Genomic DNA, 21,572 nt, shown 5'->3' with positions numbered 1-21,572 from the left:
ATCATAGGTGATCCTTGGAGTTTGCCATGGGACATCAAGTTTTTTCTAAAAGTCTACCCCTACAAAGAAAAGATGTGGTTTGGAAAGAGAGGGAAGTTGAGCCCTCGTTATGTGGGATCATTTTCGATCATCGAGCGCATTGGACCGGTGGCGTACTACCTCACCCTATCCAAAGAGTTCGTGGGTCTGCATGATGTTTTTCATGTCTCAATGCTCAAGAGGTGCCACCCTGATCCTTCTCCTGTCATTCCTCGTGATGAGGTGCAGGTACAGGCTGATATGACCTATGAGGAGGTTCTCGTGAAAATTCTCGGGGTGGACCGATAAGGTCTTACGTAACAAGACGATTCCCATGGTGAAGGTACAATGACAACATCATACCCCTGGAAGAAGCGATGTGGGAGTTGGAGGACTAAATTAGGAAAAAGTATCTAGGCTTATTTGAGACAAATTTGGGGACAAAATTTTAAGATGGGAGGGATGTAACACCCTGCCCATCACTGTGCTAAAATGATTTGAAAACTCTATTTATTCGGGCCTTTGACCGCTTTGAACTTAATTAATTTACACTGTTTAGCATTTATCTGATTCGTGATTTTGGTTAATTTTTATTTATTTAATTTTTAGTTAAATTTATTTTAATTTAAATGGTTTTAATTTAACTAAATTAAATTGAAAATAAAAATTTATAAAAAAATTGGAAAACGGCTAAACGGGAAAAAAAATTCTCGAGGGAAAGATCCCGAGAAAAGGCTGGTTGCTCGCGCGAATGCTGGGCACTTTGTGCATGTGCATGCGTACACAGTGGCTGTGGGACGTGCGCACAGCGTGCACGTCCGATCCGCGTGCACGACGTACGGGCAGGACTTGTGTGCATGTCCCGCGCGCACGTCCCATCCGCGTGCACGACGTGCGGGCAGGACTTGTGTGTGTGTCCCGTCGTGTGCATGCGGGTTGTTCGCGCATCATGTCGTGCGCGGATAGACGCCACACACTATGCATGCACCATCTGTGCAGTAGGCCTGTGCGGATAGACCCTGTGCGCCTAGGGCCTGCGCACAGTAGGCATGAGCATGTTGCGTTCATCGTGTCTATGCCCCGCGCTCACGGCAGGAAACTTGTGCGCCCGCAGGCTAGCCTACAACATTCCGGCCTCCTGCAGCGCGCTGACTGGAGCGTTGGTACCTTATGCAGTGCGCCGCAGCTGGCCTAGGTGGCGCACTGCCGCTGTAGGTGGAGGAGGCCCTCCTCCCTCATTTTTTCTACTGAGCTTCTTTTTCTCCTCTCTCTTCATCAGATTTCGCCACTTAGCGCGAATCCAATAGTTCTAAAATTTTATAAATTGCCCTCCTCCTTCCCTTCCTCTTCATACTTCCATTCTTCCATTTTTCAAAGGTTTAGAGAGAGTGGTAGAAAGATAGTAGTCTAGTGAGAGAAAAAGGGAAAGAAAGGAGAACGGTGAGGCAGAAAACATCAAGGTTTTGGTAAGAAATCTAGTATTTTTTTAACATCTTAAGGAGTATTTTTAGATAAACTAAATTAATATGATTGTTATTTTTCCTGTTTTATATGCCTCTGTGTTCAAACAGGTTGAATTATTCTTGTTTTCAAATATGCTATGTGAATTATAGACACTTGATGAATTTATATGTAATTAATATAATATATAATCAGTAATAATAAAAAGTATAAAAGAAAAGTAAAAGGGAAAAGTGGAATGAAGCATATATGGTCCAAAGTGTATTTGTATTGACGTACATATTGTATTAAGTGCCTTGTTAGGCTTTTTATCTCTTAGAGGTGCCTATTCCCCTTACCTTTTGGGGTATCTATTTTTTTATCCACTATATGGTCCGGAAAGACATAAGAGGACTGCTCCCAGTGGATGACATCGTACCCTCTGACGAGAGTGGTGTCACACTATCTGTAGGGGTCACCCGTTACTAAGTAATGTCGTGACTATAGATATCTGTTAGTGCTACTATGGCTGGTACGACCATGGTCATAGATCATACCATGGTTTGGCCAGCTAGAAATGGGCTTGAGCAAAATGGGTAGTTGAAAATTTGTATCTGCCCTCAGAGATGGAAGTTGTAATGACTTCGTGAAGTATGACACAAATTTGAGCATTTCATGATTATCTGGAATGATGTATGTTTGATTGTTTGTATTAACATATCATTTTCTTAACAAATAAATAATTTTTCATTACTGAGCATATGAAACTCACTCTTTCCATGCTCCCCTCCAGATGAGGAAGAAAGTGAGGAACCGTAGGCTGACCTACCCTTGGAAGTCTATGAGGATCCTATGGATCCACAAGTTTGAGTGCATGATTGTTCTCGCACTCTGATGAGTCCAATAGCATACTGAAAGAAGTGGCCCTTATATTTTTTTTGTATTTTTCAGCCACTTCTGGCCTCGGTATATGTTTGTAATAGAACTTATATATATTTGTAAGGGATTTGTAATGATTTTACTTTGCTGCATAAATTTTATCATGCACTCGTTATTCTAAATTTGTATCTGACACCCATTTGCCTTAATTAGCACTTGGGATGTCACAGTGTACACTCTAACGAGAGTACTGATGCGAATATCTATTAAGGGTCACCTTTGGCTAAGTACTATCATGACTGTAGATATCTGATAGGATCACTATGGTTGGTACAATGGTGGTCGTAGATCGTACCATGGTTTGGCCAGTTGGAATTGTGCCTGAGCAAATTGTCGTTATCTGTATCTGATCTGGTCATTCCACATGGGTAGTTAGAAATTTTTATCTGGCTTCAGAGATGGAAGTTGTAATGACTTCGCGAAGCATGACACAAAAATATGAGCATTTCATGATTCATTTGATTTTCTCTATTATCTGGTTTGATGTGTATTTGTTTTAATTATGTTAACGTACTATTGTCTTAATAAATAAAGTTTTTTTATAATGTAAGATAGGTTTACGAAGTAGCCAAATGGTAAGTATTTTTGTTAGAATAATTCACCTTTAAAACCTTATGATGTTATTTAAATACTATTTTTCTTACTGAGTATATGAAACCCACTCTTTCCATGCCCCCCAGATGAGAAAGAAAATGAGGAATCGTAGGCTGACCTACCTCTAGAAGTCAATGAGGATCCCGTGGATCCACAAAAGTTGAGTGCGTGATTGTTCCCTCACTCTGATGAGTCTAATAGCATAGTTAAAAAAGTGGCCTTCTTTTGTGTTTTAATTTTATAATTGTAGCCACTTCTGGTCTCAGTTATATGTACGTAATTGGAACTCATATATATTTGTAAGGGATTTGTATTAATTAGTTCCACTGCATAAACTTTTATCATGCACTTATTCTTCTATTTCTGTATCTGACACCATTTGCCTGGATTAGCACTTGGGATGTCACACCTACCCTGCACACTGCATGCTTTAATGCGCATGGCCACCTGCCGCACAAACAAACCCCTCAAATTGTGGGCCCCACTACCGACCAACCCCTCCCAACTATCGCCATGTGTCCACTTGGATGCCCACCACATGGCATACATCCAAGATCCCTTTTTTGCCTATTTAAAGGCTTCCTTCCATTTTCTTTCACACTTTATGTTCCCTTCCATTTTCCACTTATTTTGACACTTCATTTCCCCTTCCATTTTTTCACTTCTTAAAGAGTAAAACTTTAAGAGAAGAATGGTGACTACTTGCTTAAATATGATTATGTGAAGTATGATATATGATAGTTGTACCATATGACTACGATGCATGAATTTCTATAAGGATTGATGCTTGTTTACCTCATGTACGGACTGGCGCCTCACACTGTGTGCGCGTTGTACCTGTAGCAAGTCGGCATGGATAGGCCCTGTGGGCCCACAAGCTAGCTGACAGTCTGCCGGCAGGAGCACTGCCACCTCGGGCAGTGCACTGTTGCTGTCTGCACACCTCCCCCGTTGACGGAGGGGCCCTCCTCCCTCATTTTTGGTGTCAAGCATTTTTTTCTCCTCTCGCTTCACCGAATTTCACCACTTGGTGTGAATCCAAAGATTCTAAAATTCTATAAATTGCCCTCACCCTTCTCTTCCTCTCCACACTTTCATTCTTCAATTTTTTCAAAGGTTTAAAGAGAGAGAGAGAAAAAAAAAATAGTAGTCGAGTGAGAGAAAAAGAAAGAAATGAGAATGGTGAGGGAGAAAACATCAAGATTTTGGTAAGGAATCTAGTATTTCTTTTAACGTCTTAAGTAGTATTTTTAGATAAACTAATTTAATATGATTGTTAATTTGCCTGTTTTGTATGCCTTAGTGTTTAGATGAGTCAAATTGTTCTTTTTTTCAGGTATGTTATGTGAATTGCAGACACTTGATGAATTTGCATGTAATAAATATAATATGTAATCGATAACAGTAAAAAGTATAAAAAAAAGAAAAATAAAAAGAGAAAGTGGAATGAAGCCTGTATGGTCCAAAGTGTATCTATATTGACATGCATATTGCATCAAGTGTCTCGTTAAATTTTTTATCTTTCAGGGGTATCCATTCCCCATGCCTTTCGAGGTATCTATTTCCTCCTCCACTATCTCGTCTAAAAAGATGTAAGAGGACCGCTCCCAGTGGATGACGGCGTACCCTCTGACGAGAGTGGTGTCGTACTATCTGTAGGAGTTTCCCGTGACTAAGTAATATCGTGACTGTAGATATCTGTTAGGGCTACTATGGCTGGGCGTGAGCAAATTGCCATATAAGTATTTGATATGCTCATTCCACTAGGGTAGTTAGAAATCTGTATCTGCCCTCAGAGATGAAAGTTGTAATGACTTCATGAAGCATGATACAAAAATCTGAGCATTTCATGATTTATTTGATTTTTTCTATTATCTGGCATGATGTATATTTCATGTTCTGTGTTAACATATCATTTTCTTAACAAATAAATAGTTTTTCATAATATGAGATAGGTAAACGAGGAAGTTAAAAGATAGAAAAAATAATTAACTTTTAAAGTTTTACGATGTTAATTTAATACTATTTTTCTTACTGAGCATATGGAACTCACTCTTTTCATGTCCCCCCTCCAGATGAGGAAGAAAGTGAGGAACCGCAGGCTGACCTACCTTTGGAAGTCTACGAGGATCCCGTGGATCCACAAGTTAGAGTGCATGACCGTTCCTGCACTCTAATGAGTCCAGTAGCATAGTAAAAGAAGTGGTCCTTATGTTTTGTATTGTGTAGCCACTTTTGGCCTCAGTATATGTATGTATTGGAACTCATATATATTTTTAAGGGATTTGTAATGATTTTATTCCGTTGCATAAATTTTATCATGCACTCGTTATTATGAATTTGTATCTGACACCCATTTGCCTTAATTAGCAATTTGGATGTCACAATCAGAGTGATATCTTTTGAACATTGAGACAAAAAATATCATGTAAACCTGCAAACTCTAGGGGTAGAGCGAGAAAATAAGTCATGGGTCTAACAGGTTCTATGATCTGAAAAGGTCCCATATAATAGGAGCTCACTTTACCCTTCTTAGTGAATTGCATTTTTCCCTTATAAGGGAAGATCATAAGGAAATTTTGATCGCCAATAGCAAATTCTTGGGGTCTTTTACAGTTGTCGACATAGTTTTTCTGGTGACTATGAGTGGTGGCTAGATTCTTTCAAAAAATGGTGACTTTCTCAATAGTCTCTTGAATGTAATCTGATCCCAAGTAATGCTGGTTTCCTACTTCATTCAAGCAAGTGGGAGAACGGTAAGGCCTACCATACAGTGCTTTATATGAAGCTAATGTCGATACTGGAATGATAATGATTATTATAAACAAATTCGCATAAGAGAAGGTATTCATACCAATTATCTCCAAAGTCGAGAACACAAGTACACAACATATCTTTGAGTGTCTAGATGGTATATTCAGATTGACCATCGGTCTAATGATGATAGGTAGTGCTGAAGTACAATCTCGAACCAAGTGCTTCTTGGAAACTGTCTAAGAAATGGGAGGTGAATTGAGGATCTTTGTCTGATACAATTGATGAGGGAACGCTGTTGAGTCAAACAATCTCCTCGACATACAGGCAGGCTAACTTGCTAGTGTAATCTGTTATTTTGATTGGTAGAAAATGGGCGGTCTTAGTCAACCGGTCAACAATGACCCATATTACATTGTGACAGGAACAGGTTATAAGTAAACCAGTGAAAAAATCCATGGTCACATGCTCTCACTTTTATTAAAAAATAGTGAGGCTTTGTAGTAAACCACCAAGTCTCTAGTGTTCAGCCTTAACTCGTTGACAAGTAACGCATCAGGAGACATAGTCAACAATGTCTTTCTTCATTCCAAGCCACTAATATTGAAGCCTCAGGTCCCGGTACATCTTGGTACTTCGGGGGTAGATGGACAATTTGGAGGCATGGACAGCCTTAAGAACATCCATCCTAACAATAGCAAGGACCAAATACAATCCCAAAATCTGCACAATCCATCATCTGTGAGCCTGAAATAAGAAAATTTATTAGAAGTAAACTTACTCATATTTTTGGTTATCTCTAGGTAGGTGGATTGAGCTTCTCAAATATTCATGAAAAGATCAGGAAAATCTCATATCTGGCCAAGGTAGGCACCATTTCCATAATTGTTAAAGTAGAATTCTTGCATTACATCAACTAGCTTCCAATTGGAGGCCATTATTTAGGCCAACAAAATGGACTCCTTTTGGTTCAGAGCATTAGCAACCACATTACCACTACCGGGGTTGTAGATGATCTTGCAGTCGTAATTCTTTAGGAGGTCCATCCAATGTCTCTATCTCATATTCATTCTCTCTTCAAAAATATATACTTCAAAATTTTATGGTCAGTATAGATTTTGAATGTCTAACCATACAAGATAATGGCGCCATATCTTACAGGCAAAGGCTATAGCCGCCAACTCTAGCTCATGAGTAGGGTAGTTACGCTCATGGGACTTCAATTGTCTAGATCCATAAGCAACTACCCGACCGTGCTGTATCAAAACACATCCCAAACCCACATGAGATGTTTCACAATAAACTTGAAACTGTCAAGTATTGTCAAGAAAGATCAACACTAGAGCAGAGGGAAGACGATAATTTAACTAGTACAACTTTCATCACATTCGTAATCTCAAATAAAAGATACATCTTCCTTGGTGAGATAGGTCAACTGAGTTGTAATTTTGGAGAATCCATCGATGAATTACCGATAATAAATTTCCAAACCAAGAAAACTACGTACCTTAGTGACATTCGTTGGTGAGTTCCAATTTATCACAGTTTCAAGCTTGGGTGGATCCACAGAAATTCCTTTGCTAGAAATTACATGATCAAGGAAGGAGACTTGATCCAACCAAAAAGTGCATTTACTAAACTTAACATATAAATTATTCTAGCAGATGGTTTTCAATACCCAAGACAAGTGAGTTGCGTATTCTTCATGGCTCTTAGAGTACACCAGAATGTCATTAATGAACATGATGACGTATTAATCCAGTACATGTCGAAAAACCTTATTTATAAAGTCTATGAAAGCAACAGGAGCATTAGTCAGTCCAAAAGGCATAACCTTGAACTCATATTAACTGTATCGGGATCAAAAGGCCATTTTTGAGATGTCTTCTTCCTTCGCTCTCAACTGGTAGCACCCTGATCTGAGATCGATCTTCAAAAAAATTATAGCACCATATAACTGATCGAAGAGATCATCAATAAGAGGTAAAGGATACTTTCTTTTTACCGTTACTCGGTTGAGCTTTTTGTAGTCTATGCACAATCCGAGGGAACCATCTTTCTTCTTCATGGATAACATCGGGGCACCTCAAAAAGAATTACTGGAATGAATAGATCTCTGCCCAAGGTGTTCTGAGAGCCAATGCTCAAGTTCAACGAGTTTAGTGCGACTCACACGATAAGCAGGCTTTCAGATAGGTTGTGTTTTGGGAAGCAAACCGATAGAAAAATATCTCCCATGGGGGAGATAGACTAGGTAGTTCCTCCATAAAGACATTCAAAAAGTTATAAATAGTAGGAATGATGTATACAGCAGAATCGACAACCATATTCCTATTTATTCAAAGGTTAAAACATAACATAACAAAACTCATAAAAAATTTTCGTTTCGTTTTTGGTGAACGTAAAGTTATAATCTTTCTTTCATAATTAATGATTGCCCTATACTTCTCTAAGCAATCCATATCTAGATAACATCAAATCCTGAAAAATTTAAAAGTTTAACGTCTACTAACAATTCTTCTCTTGAGGCTTTTATTTTACAATTTTATGCAAGCAATGAGTTTCTAAAGGATCTCTAGAGGGAGTTTCTACTGCTAAACTTTATTTAAAGGTTCAGGCCTAATATCTAACTTAAAAGAAAAAGAACAAGAAATAAAAGAGTGCGTAGCACCTATACCAATAAGAGCTTGAGCAAAAATGTCATGAATAGAAAGCATATCTTGGATAATAGCATAAGCGGTGAGGGCACTAGGTTCATCAAGGTAGTATACATGACCCTGGGCTACTGGTCTAACCATGTTCTTTGGCTGCTGGGGACAGTCTTTCACAAAGTGCTGAGTGCTTCTACATTTATAGCAGGCATTGTTCGAACACTGACAGGGCTGATCACCATACAAGCATCCACAATGCTGATATGGTTGGGTAGGTTGGGTAAGGTGTCAAGTAGGCGGAGGTAAAATAGGGGGAGGAGCAACTCGGGGTTATTTATTGGGATGGCTGCTAACTGGGTTAGGCAGTCTTCTTTTCAGTTATTGGGATTGGTGTTGTTGTTGCTGGGTACAAACTCGAGCAATGCATTGGTGCTAGACCAAGATAAGATCTTCGATAAATTGGGCATATTCCAGTGCCTCAGCATACGAGCTAGGTCTCAGCATGACGACCCGATCATAGATATCAGTATGAAGGCCCTTTAGAAACTTCCTAGTCTTACGACTCTCAGGGGTGACCATCAGTGGGGAAAACTTAGACAACTAAACAAATCGGGCTGCATACTGGGCAACAGTCAAATTTTCCTGGCAGAGGTTATGAAATTCCTCCTTCTTCTTCTCTCGGACATAGACATGGAATAAGTTTTCAAAGAAAGCATCTATGAAACCTCCCAAGTGGTGGGGGTAGGTAAGACTTCCTTCTTAAGCTGCCACCAATGTTTGGCTTCACCGGTTAGCATAAAGGTTGCTTGGGGAACCTTTTATTCGTCAGTTAGGTCTAAGACAGAGAAAACTTTCTCTATCTACAAGATCCAAACTTCGACTACTAAGGGGTCAGGACCTCTATAAAAATTACGTGGGTTGAGTTTCTTAAACTCCACTATGTTGTAGGAAATAAATCTCTCGATTGGGCGATAGTTAGGGTAGGTGGGTGTTGGTAATGATTTACTTGGTTTAAGAAACTTGGCCTATGGCTACAATTAGACCCAAGATGGCTCAGACAAGCTTGGTAAACTAGGCCTTGGTCAGATGGTCCTGAGCCTCAAATCTCTTGGTTTGCAGTATATAAGGTGTTCTTCGCATCATTCCTACAAAAGAAAAGCCAGACACAAGTTGGTAGTCTATTTTTTTTTAAAGAAAACATATCCTAAGTATTCTAGAGTGGTTTTATGATATCCCAGGTGCTAATTAGGGCAAATGGGTGTTAGATACAGATATAGATTCAGAATAACGAGTGCATGATAATAGTTATGCAGCAGAATCAAACCTTAATAAATCTCTTACAAATATATATAATGTTCCAAATACATATATCACTGAGGCCAGAAGTGGCAATAAAATACAAAACATAAGAGCCACTTTTTTTGCTATGCTACTGGAATTCATCATAGTGCGGGAACGGTCATGCACTCAAATTTGTGGATCCACAAGATCCTCATAGACTTCTAAGGGTAGGTATGTCTGTGGTTCCTCATTTTCTTCCTCATCTGGGGGGAATGGAAAGAGTAAGTTCTATATACTTAGTAAGAAAAATAGTATTAAATTAACATCGTAAGATTTCAAAAATTTATTATTTTATCTTACCGTCTAGCTTTCTTATTGATCTAACTTATCATTAGAAAAGGAAACCATTTATTTGAACATCGAAATAGTACGTTAGCAGATAAAATCAAATATATACATATCATGCCAATTAATAGAGAAAATTAAATAAATCATGAAATGTACATATATTTCGTGTTATTCTTTGCAAAGTCATTACAAACTTTCATCTCTAAGGACAGATACAGATTTCCAACTACCCAAGTGGAATGACCAGATCATATATAAATACGGTCACTTTCGGCTGGCCAAACCAACCATAGTGGTCCTAATAGATATTTATAGTCATGAAATTACTTAGCCACAAGTGACCCCTACAAATAATGCGATACCACTCTCATAAGAGAGAACACTATCATCCACTAGGAGCGGTCCCCTTATATCTTTCTAGACCAGATAGGGGAGGGAGAAATATATACCCTGAAGGGTAAGGGGAACAAATACCCCTCAGAGATAAAAAGCCTAACGAGACACTTGATGCAATATGCATGTCAATACAGATATACTTCAGACACCACACAGGCTTTATTCCACTTTTTTCTTTTTCTTTTTACTATTATAGACTATATTTTATATTTATTATATACAAATTCATCAAGTGTCAGTAATTCACATAGCATGCTTGAAAATCAGAACAACATTTGAACATAGAGGCATGCAAAACAGATAAAATAGCAATCATACTAAATTTGTTTATCTAAAAATACTCCTTAAGACGTCGAAAGTAATACTAGATTTCTTACTGAAACATTGGTGTTTTCTTCTTCACTATTTTTCTTTCTTTCTCTTCTTCTCTCACTATTTTACTCTTTCTCTCTCTAAATCTTGAAAAATAGAAAAAATGGAAGTGTGGAGAGCAAGGGAAGGGGAAAGAAAATTTATAGAATTTCAGAACCGTTAAATTTGCGCTAAGTGGCGAAATCCCATAAAGAGAGGAGAAAAGATTCTTGGCATAAAAAAAGAGGCACGAAAAATTAAGGTGGCAGTGCACAGCCAGCGCACTGCAGGCTGGCTGGTGCACACGCAAGGCCTAAGCATACTTGGCACCACACACGTAACCTACCGTGCGCAAGCTACAGACGGCACACACACACTGTGCGGTGCTAGTCCAAGCGCGAGTGACACACAGAGAACCCACATGCATGCGCTGGTCCTGAGCCCACACCATGCGCACGGAGGGGACTTGCGCACTGTGCGCACGTCCCGTGCGTGCGTTCGTGTGGAGGGGCCATGCGTGCTGTGCTCATGTCCCGTGCTTGCTAGTGTGCGGATGGGTCGTGCACGCTGTGTGCATGCCCCGCGGCCATTGTGCGCGCATGCGTGCACGCACAGTGCCCAGCACCCGCGTGAGCAAACAGTTTTCTTGCAGGATTTTTTCCACAAGCTAGTTTTCTCCCGTTTCTCCCGTTTCGCCCTTTTTTGATTTTTTTCTAAATTTTTCTCTTTGAAATTAAATTTAAATAGTTTAAAATAAAATAAAAACAAAATTAATAAAATAGAAAATAAATTAATAAAAATAGATCAAAATCATGAATCTCAAGAAAATATTAAACAACATAAATTAACTTAAGTTTAAAGCGGCCAAAGGCCCAAATAAATAAAGTTTCCTAATCATTTTAGCACAGTAATAGACGGGGTGTTACAGGTTTTCTAGCTACAGCCTAAGTTGTAAAGGATTGTTCTGCATAACTGCTCTGATACTATTTGTGACATTCCAATGCTAATTAAAGCATAAGAGTGCTAGATACAGAAATAGATATGAGTGCAAATAGATAATGTATGCCACAGAATAAATAATTACAATCCCTTGCAAAATAATAATAGAGTTACATACAATACTGAGGCAAAAATAAAATTAATTACAAGCCTCTACAAAAGATAGACTCACTAGAGTGCGGGGCAACTATGCAATCATAACAGTTCACAGATCCATTGGATCCTCGAAGGCTTCAAGGGGTAGATCAACAATCAGTTCCTCACTATCTTCCTTATTTGGAGAGGGCATTGAAAGAGGTGAGTTCCACATACTCAGTAAGAAAAATAATATTTAAATAACATTAGTAAGATTTCAAAGGTAATTAAAAATTGAAATAAAGTACCACCATTACTCACCAAAAGGAATCTTGTTAGTGGTCCATTTATTAATTATGAAAATAATTTACTTTATTAAAAAAAACATTAAATCAATAATATCACAGTCATGTCGTGTCAATTAAATCAATCATGCTAAAAATAGAGAAAAACAAACAAATTATGACATGCTCTTTACTTCATTTTATTCTTCACGCAAAGTCGTTCAGACTTCCATCTACTGACGGCAATAAGAATTCCCGACTACCCATGTAGAATGACCAATTTATTTCATATTATATCAGTAGTTTGCGGTTTGTTAAACCAACAATACATTTACGACTTTACAAACCATGACACGATCAATGACCACGATCATGCCAACCCTAGTGGTCCTACATGTAAACTACGGTCACGGTCGTACTTCATCAAAAGTGATCCCTACAATCATATCGCGTCATCACTCTTGTCATATGGTATGCCGTCATCCATAGAGAGCGGTCCTCTCACATCTTTTCATATCAAATAGGGGAGAAACAGAAATCCCTCAAAGATAAAAAGCCTAACAAAATATTTTATGAACCATGTATGCTAATACCAATACATATTTCTGATGCTTAAAATATAATACTATGCTTCGTTACTTCATCATTATACAATATATCTTGCATCAACATTTATCATGTTATTTTAGTCAAACATGCAAATAATTCAGTTTATATATGTTTGTATAACCATGCATTAACATGTCATAATTTTATTTAAGCATATATAAATTAAGCATGAAACCAATCAATTAAAATTTCATCAATTTAGTTTAGAAATACTACTTAGTATGTTAAAAGTAAATACTAAATTTCTTAGAGTTTCCTACATCTTCCTTTCTTCTATTTCTTTCCCTTCTCTCTCTTTCTCTCTCTAAAACTCCTTGATGGATGGAAGAATGAAGTTGGAGTGGTGAGAAAATGGTGAAGAGGGGTTCCCCATTTATAGAAAATGGGGACCGTTACATTTGCGCCCAATAGAAAAATCTTATAAAGAGAGAGGAAAGTAAAAGTGAATTGATGCAATGTGACGATTGACGAACGGACGATGTGATGATGATACGTGACAACAATGCAAAAACTGGAGGCATGCCACCCAACAACGGTGGTGCGATGCACAAACGGGTGCACCACATTGTGCCCGAGGCAGCACTCGATGCCCCAGCTAACCGCGCATACAGGCCTACTGCATGCAGGTCTACTATGCGAAGGCCTACCGCACATAAGCCTTCTTCACACAAGTGTAATGTACGAATGGGGATCTTTCCCATCGGTGTTTCCCGTGGGATTTTTTCGCCATTTTCTCCTCCATTTTCCTTGAAACCTTTTTATGAAATTTTTTAAAAAATAAATTCTTAATAAATAAAATTAAATTTTAATAATTATTTAAACTCAATAAATATGATAACTCAAAAATATCAAATATCATCTAAAAAATATTTTATTGGTTAAAATTTAATAAGCTTCTATAAGTATAAATATTTCTTAAAGAAATTATTTGTGAATAAGAGGCATAGAAGTATTGTGATAGCTTGAAAATACATCCGAGTTAATTTCTTATATTTCATATATTTAATTTAGCTTTGCATGTGTTTGAAAATATATAATAAGTTTAAGGACATAGTTTAGAGTCAAACGAAAAAAGGATGGATAAGGATTAAGGAGTTAGAATAAGCATGAAGATGCATGAGAAAGGTGGGAATCTTTTAAATGAAGTGGTATAATGAAAAGTGGTAACTATTAGATAAAATGACATAACAAAAAATGACAACTTTTAGATAAAGTGGCATGTGAAAAGGTCTTTTAGATAAAATGACATGTGAAAAGTGGTAATCTTTTAGATGAAGTGACATGTGAAAAGGCCTTTTAGATAAAACAACATGTGAAGTGACATGTGAAAAGCCCTTTTAGATAAAATGACATGTGAAAAGTGGTAACCTTTTAAGTAAAGTGACATGATGAAAGGTGACAACTTTTAAATGAAATAGTAAGATGGAATGGTGGCAACCTTTCCCGTGGCTCCCCACTCCTAAAAATAGGGGATAGGAGAAGGGTGAAAGAGATATTTCAGATGAGAGAAAAATAGTGAAAAACATAAAGGTGAAGAAAGAAGAGGGAGTACGAATTGTGTGCTTTTTAAGAGTATTTTGAGGTTTTAGATAAAAACCTTGAGGAAATTCTATTAAATTTATGAGAGTAGAGAAAGCAGAAGAGAAGAAGAATAAGGATCACGATCAAAAGAAAGTTATAAACCGTTAGAAAGGTAAGTTTTTTCTTAAGTTTTGAAGTTTAGTTTCTCTTTGATTTTTAGGATTAGTTTTTGAGTATTGTGTTGGATATTTTTGAGTCAAGACAAACTCTGCTGAAAGTTTTGGAGGAAAAAGTCATAAATAAAGCCAAAACTTTGCCGAAATTAATACTACGACTTCTAAGGACCTAAATTAAGTGGATATTATGAATTCATAGCCTACATAGATTTGAAGTATTTTGCGTATTTTTAGCAAAAAATGTGCATGTGTTTTATTTGTCTTCCGTATTTTCTAAGTAAGTATTTGTTAAAGTTTTACTTTTATATAAGTATTATTTTGCATTGTATTTTTAAAATGTAATTTTGATATGTGTGCATCACTCATTACGGAAAGAAGTTATTCTGAAAGCACCTGCATTATGCTAGACTTCAATTTGGTTGTACATAACCGTTATGTGTTCAGGTGTATTCGTGAAGTGATAAGTGTGTACCCACACATGACCGTTATGTATTCAGGTGTATAAAAAAATAGTTTGATCTGTGTGCCCTAACTATTCCATGTTCGGGGGGTAGCAGTGTTTCAAGGTACTCATGTATGCCGTTCTGTGTTCGAGTACATGGAGAACGAGTGATAACTATTTATGCCTGCACATAATGTATGGTAACTAATTGATCCTCCATAATAGTGATGAAGTATACAACATGAATCTATTTTCTAATTTATACCTTCATCTTCCAATTCGTATCTATTTCGGTAAACATTATATGATATATGTTTTGTTGTGTATAAAAAAATTATATATTGCATGTACTATGTTGTGATTTCATAATATTGCTTATTGAGATATTTTATCTCACCTCCCTACCACCGTCCAAATACTAAAGATACCATTGCAAAGTGAGTGGTGATACGGTGGAAATTTATGAAGTCTAAACTCTGATATTAAGGTTACTCTTTCGTGTTTTTATTTAATAATGTAAGTAAAAAAATTTAGAGCCTGTACATATGTTTATGTTTTATATTTTAAGGGATGTAACGCTTCTACAACTATTTTATTATTAATAAAGTTAAGTTATTTTACTTAACTCGAGTTTATATGATTTAAGGAAGTATGCTCCAATCATTACCCTATAAGACAGGGTGTGGTCCGTGATAGTACTTCTTTGGAAAAATCATATTTGATATTCAATGCTACCTTCAAGTAAGATATCTATAATAATAGTGAAAATATTTTATTTGTGAACAAGAGGCATAGAAGTATTGTCCAAGTATTAAAGTATGATAAGAATAAACTACTAGTTACAAATAGTTTTTATTCCCATTCTATTAAGAAGAAATGCAAAGGATTAAAATGGAGTTAATAAGCTTTCTTAAAGATATCTTTACATTTGATAATTTTCAAAAATTTTCATAAAATCATTCCTTTATCTCATTCTTTAAATTTTGAAGTATGGCAATTTGGCATTAATTAGGACTTAATAAGGTAGTAAAGGAAGATGTATATATATATATATATATATATAGATGGGTAGTAAGTAATTTCCTTAAGATTAAATAAAAAATAAAATATAAGAAAAGTCTGGGGCTATAAGGGGGAATTGATTGAAAATCTATATTAGATGAAATAATTCACGACAAAATTCCTCTTAAAATAAAGATTTAAACTCTTAATATACTTGTTTTTTAAAATTTAAAAAGAATAAAAGAAAACCTCAGTATTTAATTAACCTAAAATGATTATACAATATTTGTCATTTAGTTTCTTACAAACAAAGGTTTGCAAAGCATGTTCATATTTTTTACATTTGATAATTTTCAAAAATTTTCATAAAACCGTTCCTTTATCTCATTCATTAAATTTTGAAGTATGGGAATTTGGCATTAATTAGGACTTAATAAGGTAGTAAAGGAAGATGTATATATATGTATATATAGATGGTTAGTAAGTAATTTCCTTAAGCATACACTATTATGTTCAAATAAGTAAATATAGTTCATAGTACAAAATGATTGGTAGATTTTTCGAATAAGGTCAACTACTTTCTCATCTTTTCAGGGAATAGAAAAACATAAAAATATCTATGCCTATCTAAAAAATATGAACATGCTTTGCAAACCTTTTTTTGTAAGAAACTAAATGACAAATATTGTATAATCATTTTAGATTAATTAAATACTGAGGTTTTCTTTTATTCTTTTTAAATTTTAAAAAACAAGTATATTAAGAATTTAAATCTTTATTCTAAGAGGAATTTTGTCATGAATTATTTCATCTAATATAGATTTTCAATCAATTCCCCCTTATAGCCCCAGACTTTTCTCATATTTTATATTTTATTTAATCTTAAATATAAACTAAGAAGTAGGCACGACCATATTTATATGTCTGCATATTTTTACCTCTATACATACATATATGCATGTATTTATATATTCATACATGTTTATGTACGTCATATGTTTATTTATAGAAAGTACCTAATTTAAAATTGAATCTTATAATTTAAAGTTAATGAATTATTGTATTTGTTAATACTTAATATTTTTTAAAATTTAGTAAAAAAAAAAGGGAATCTATATGAATATAGTTATTAAAGATTCTTTTAATTGTTAATTAACAATGATAATGAATATTTCAATCTATATTATCACAATTAACTATTCTTTCATGTAAATTATTTAAAAGCATTAAGCTCATAGTAATAATTTCATTGTATATATTTCAATATATATTTCATTACTAACCTTTCTAGATTTGTGTTTATGTATGTGTTATTTTATTTTATTCTATGAGCTAATTAAGAATTACATACTCATTAGATAATTTCATGATTGTTTATTGATGTCAACTCATGTATCACTCTTTAATCATTTTGATTTGTGTTTTTGGCGAGTGATTTAATTTAATTTATTTTTTTATTACATTTTAATATACACATACTAGTTTCGAAAATAAAAATTAAATTAAGTTTGTTTTTAATTTTATAATTTTGGCATCAGATATAACATTTTGGAATCTCATATAACATTTATGTATAATAGATCAGATCAGCCATGACATGCTACATACTGGTCTAGATATGTTACCAATCACTCCAAAAGTTTATTTATTTGAATATTTTCTTAATTAATTACTCATAGATTTTAAAAATAAGTTTCTTTGATATACAGAATCAGTTCACATAGTAAAGGCATATGTAAGTTATAATTGAAATATATAACTCCTTAAGTTAGATGTGAAAAAAAACTTCTCATCAAGGAAAACATATATTACTAAAGAAAAATTAGCTATGTGCTGGAAATTTTATTTATATAACAACTAATTATTTTCTATTACTAATAATCCAAAGATAAGATAGACTTAACACTTCTTTCATCAAAGAAAAAGTTAAATGCTGTAGACTTTGATATTGGAGTCGACCATAAATAAGAACCTTATGAGATGATTTGTATTTCTTTAATACACAATACTTTTTTATACATAGTTTTCTCAATCTTAATTAACATTACATGGATATATTAGTTTTGAAAACTAAAATAAATATTTTTATTAAGCAAACATAATAAAAAACAAATTGATTTTGTTCAAAATTTTTATAAAATGATATTTTTTTAATTATAATTACTTGCACACATAAGTATATTAAAATATTACAAACTTATATATATAATATAAGGTTTTCTAGGTTTAGATTAAATTGCAATTAAATTCACAAAATTTTAGTCATTAAATAAATATAGATTCTTACACCTTGTTATACATGTTGTAGAATATAGAATGAGGTTAATGGTTTTAGAGTGTGTAAAGGGCATGTATTGGAAGGGGAAAAAAGAAAAAAGAAGGTTGTAGATGGGGCTGGAAAAATATAAAATAATAATTTATTTAGGATAAAACAAAAAAGATAAAATATAACAAAATCTAATCTTTATGAAAAATAATAATAAAAAATAAAAACACAATCCTCACCTTCTTAAAAAGAATCCACTTAAGGACACCTCAATCTCAATCAATGTACATGATTGTTCACCATTAAACCTTTTTCTACTACTTATACCCTTCTTTGCTTTCTTCAGTCCCCACACACAATACTCAATCTCTTTTGTCTTTGTCAATCTCTTTCTTTCTCTCAATCTCTCTCAATAAGATGTTGATTCTATCTGAAATTGAGAGCCCAAAACTCACTGATTGGAAGATCAACCATTCGCAGAAAAATGTGAAGAAAGAGTTACTGTAGATTAGAATTCAACTGATAAAAAATGGAATTGCTCAATATTACTGATTGAGTGCAAAAGTTCATTGGGGAAAGTTCCAGATTTTGCACATATGTGAAGGTTTTGATGGTTTTCTATTTTTGAGAGTTTATTAACAGGCTCCATATTCAAACAAAAAATAATGAAGGAGTTTAGAGAGAAGGTGAAAAAAGAAGAGAAAGAAAAGGAAGCACGTCAAGCCACACAAGCTGAATGATTAACTGCTAAAGGAATAAATATTACAATGGAGGCTGAGGCAACAATTCCCATTTCTTTCAAGAGACAAGATGAAGAAGATGTCCATCCATTTCAATCTACTCAACAAATGGTTTTTCCACGATCTCTCTCTCTCTCTTTCTATATATATATATATATAAGAAATAATTTTACATACTGGATTTTTTAGATCAGAATATAAAATAACTTATAGGGGAATCAACATAAACATAGAACACTAAGTAAATGTCTAGTAGTTGGAATAGCTACAGTTTCCTTTAGTCTTCTAGAGGACCTCTAAGTTATGACTGCTAATATTGATCTTGTAAGTAAACTTTTCGTCCCTTAACTCTCTAAGATTGTCTGTCAAGTCAATTGAGCTTTGTTAATGATTAATTTTCTTACTAGTAATATACTCCAAAGCATTTCTTTGACCCAATACAAATCACAGATATACAGTCCAACAAAGGACTGAAGGTTGGATGGTTGAGAAACGACAATGGGATACTAAAATATATGATACAGTAAGTCCCTTTTAGTTTTTCCAACCTAACAAATTGGCTTTTTAGAGTACTATATTCATCTAAAAATAGAAAAATAAGCTTGATAATATTTATATTCATGTGGACTATAGTATTATATTCATAGGGAATCTAAGGGATCATTTTGATCAGTTATTGAGGTAACTAATTTTATACTCTATAAAATATATCCGAATAAACCGATTCAAAACCAAGGAAGAAGAACACGAAAGAAGAGAGTAGTTTTATAGTGCCATGGGGAGAAAGGAAGAAGGTGGGAAGGCTAAGGAAGAATAAGGAGGCTGGGGAACAGGGAAGTACCTCGTGAAGAGGAAGGTTGGTAGGCCAAGGAAGGTGGTGGATGGAGAACAAAGCACTTCTTCTTTTGTTTGTTGGTTTTGAGTGTATATATATATATACATATATATGTCTTGAAAATATTAAAGTCATGAGTAATATTATCGTATTAAAATATTTTGTCTTAAGTATCTTTTACTGTATATATATGCCTTTGATTAGGGAATCTAGTAACAAAATAGAGAAAGAAGTGAATGCTTCAATGAGTGAAGTATAAATATTTACATATATATATGTATATGTATATGTATAATAGTATAAATTTTTACAGGTGCCAATAGAAGAGGAACAAGTGGCAAGAGAGAGGTGTCAGACCCTTGATGAGGTAAATAAATTAATACAAAAGATTAAAATTAATATTTTTATTCTTGAGCAGACATTAGAATCACCTTGCTTTGTGTTGTTGTGTAGATAGTGAAGTGTCTAATTTAACCTTATAATGTAATATTTAGTCATTTATAGGTGGATATAAAAGAAAATTACACTACTTAATTGTTTGGTATTTATAGATGATAGAGAAGACCTTCGTGAACGGAAAGGGAAAGGGGGTAGAAAAGAAGATTGATCCCATTATTGAGAGGTAATGAAGAAGAGATTACTAATCACAAATTATATAGGTGAATAAACTTTGTTTGTTGTTTATTTATGTGATGAAATATTTTTAGCAGATACCGTAACCTCAACCAAAAGAGATATTGAAATATTATTTCATGAGTATTGTTTAATAAATATTTCAATTGACATATGATAATGTTACAAGTACTAAAATTATTATTATTCAGAAGGAAAAAGGAAGTGTGGAGAAGTACAACTTAATGTACAAGCCTAGAGGTGTATCAAGGAGCGGATGCCAAAGACATTTTTCATGACAATGTCTCAACAGTCAAATAAAAGTGTCGTGATCAATGAAAAAGGTAACAAGGGAAAGAATGATGAGGAGAAACATAAGATATGATGTAACGACCCCAAAAATTTAAAAGGAAATGCATATAATAATTTGAGTGCGGAAGCAAAATAAAGGTTAAGGTTAACATCCCTTACACGATAACTCAAAAGTACTAACAAATATCACAGAACAAATTCTTTGAAAGAAATACAAGAAATGAAAAAAAATAAAGGAAACTATAAAGTATCTAGCATCTACTCGTAGCCTTCTTGCGGATCGGGCTCGGGAACCGGGTCCTCCTGATATGAAATGGTTAAATGAGGAATGAGCCACACTAGCCCAATAAGGACATTACACTATATCATCGTCACAGAAGTAAAGATTGGTAGAAAATCAAAACAACAAATGGAGAAGTAGATTTAAATGAATACATTTATTTAAAATAAAACCATTTACCCTTTTTCTTACCATTGGGGAATTTATGAAAACAAATTATAGAAGCAATAGTATCATACAGATCACAATTCCATGCATAATCAATAACATAAAACATGTCATAAATTTGTATTCATTAACAATAACTAATCATCACCGTTTCTTGTTTCACCTGCCTACTAGTATCCATGGGGATCCATAGGGGTGTCCCCGCTGCACGTGAACCATTTTTCTTAACAATCTTAATTCCAGGGCCATCCCCATACCCCGTCCGATATAAGCGACAAGACATTAAACCTCAATACCTCATCTGATATGAGGGTGAAGCGGGCCGTCCCCATACCCCGTCCGGTATGAGCGCCAAATGACCAAGTCTCCATACCCCGTCCGGTATGAGACAACGTTCACTGTAGGGTTCCCTATGAACCCAGTCCATCCAACATCTCCAAGGATATCTAGTGAGGCTGTCATCTTATCTATTTATCAAA

This window comes from Carica papaya, chromosome 8 (assembly GCF_054855325.1).
Source record: "Carica papaya isolate Zhongbai chromosome 8, ASM5485532v1, whole genome shotgun sequence".
NCBI lineage: Eukaryota > Viridiplantae > Streptophyta > Magnoliopsida > Brassicales > Caricaceae > Carica > Carica papaya.
The sequence above is the reverse complement of the archived record's forward strand: the minus strand, read 5'-3'. Positions refer to the sequence as shown.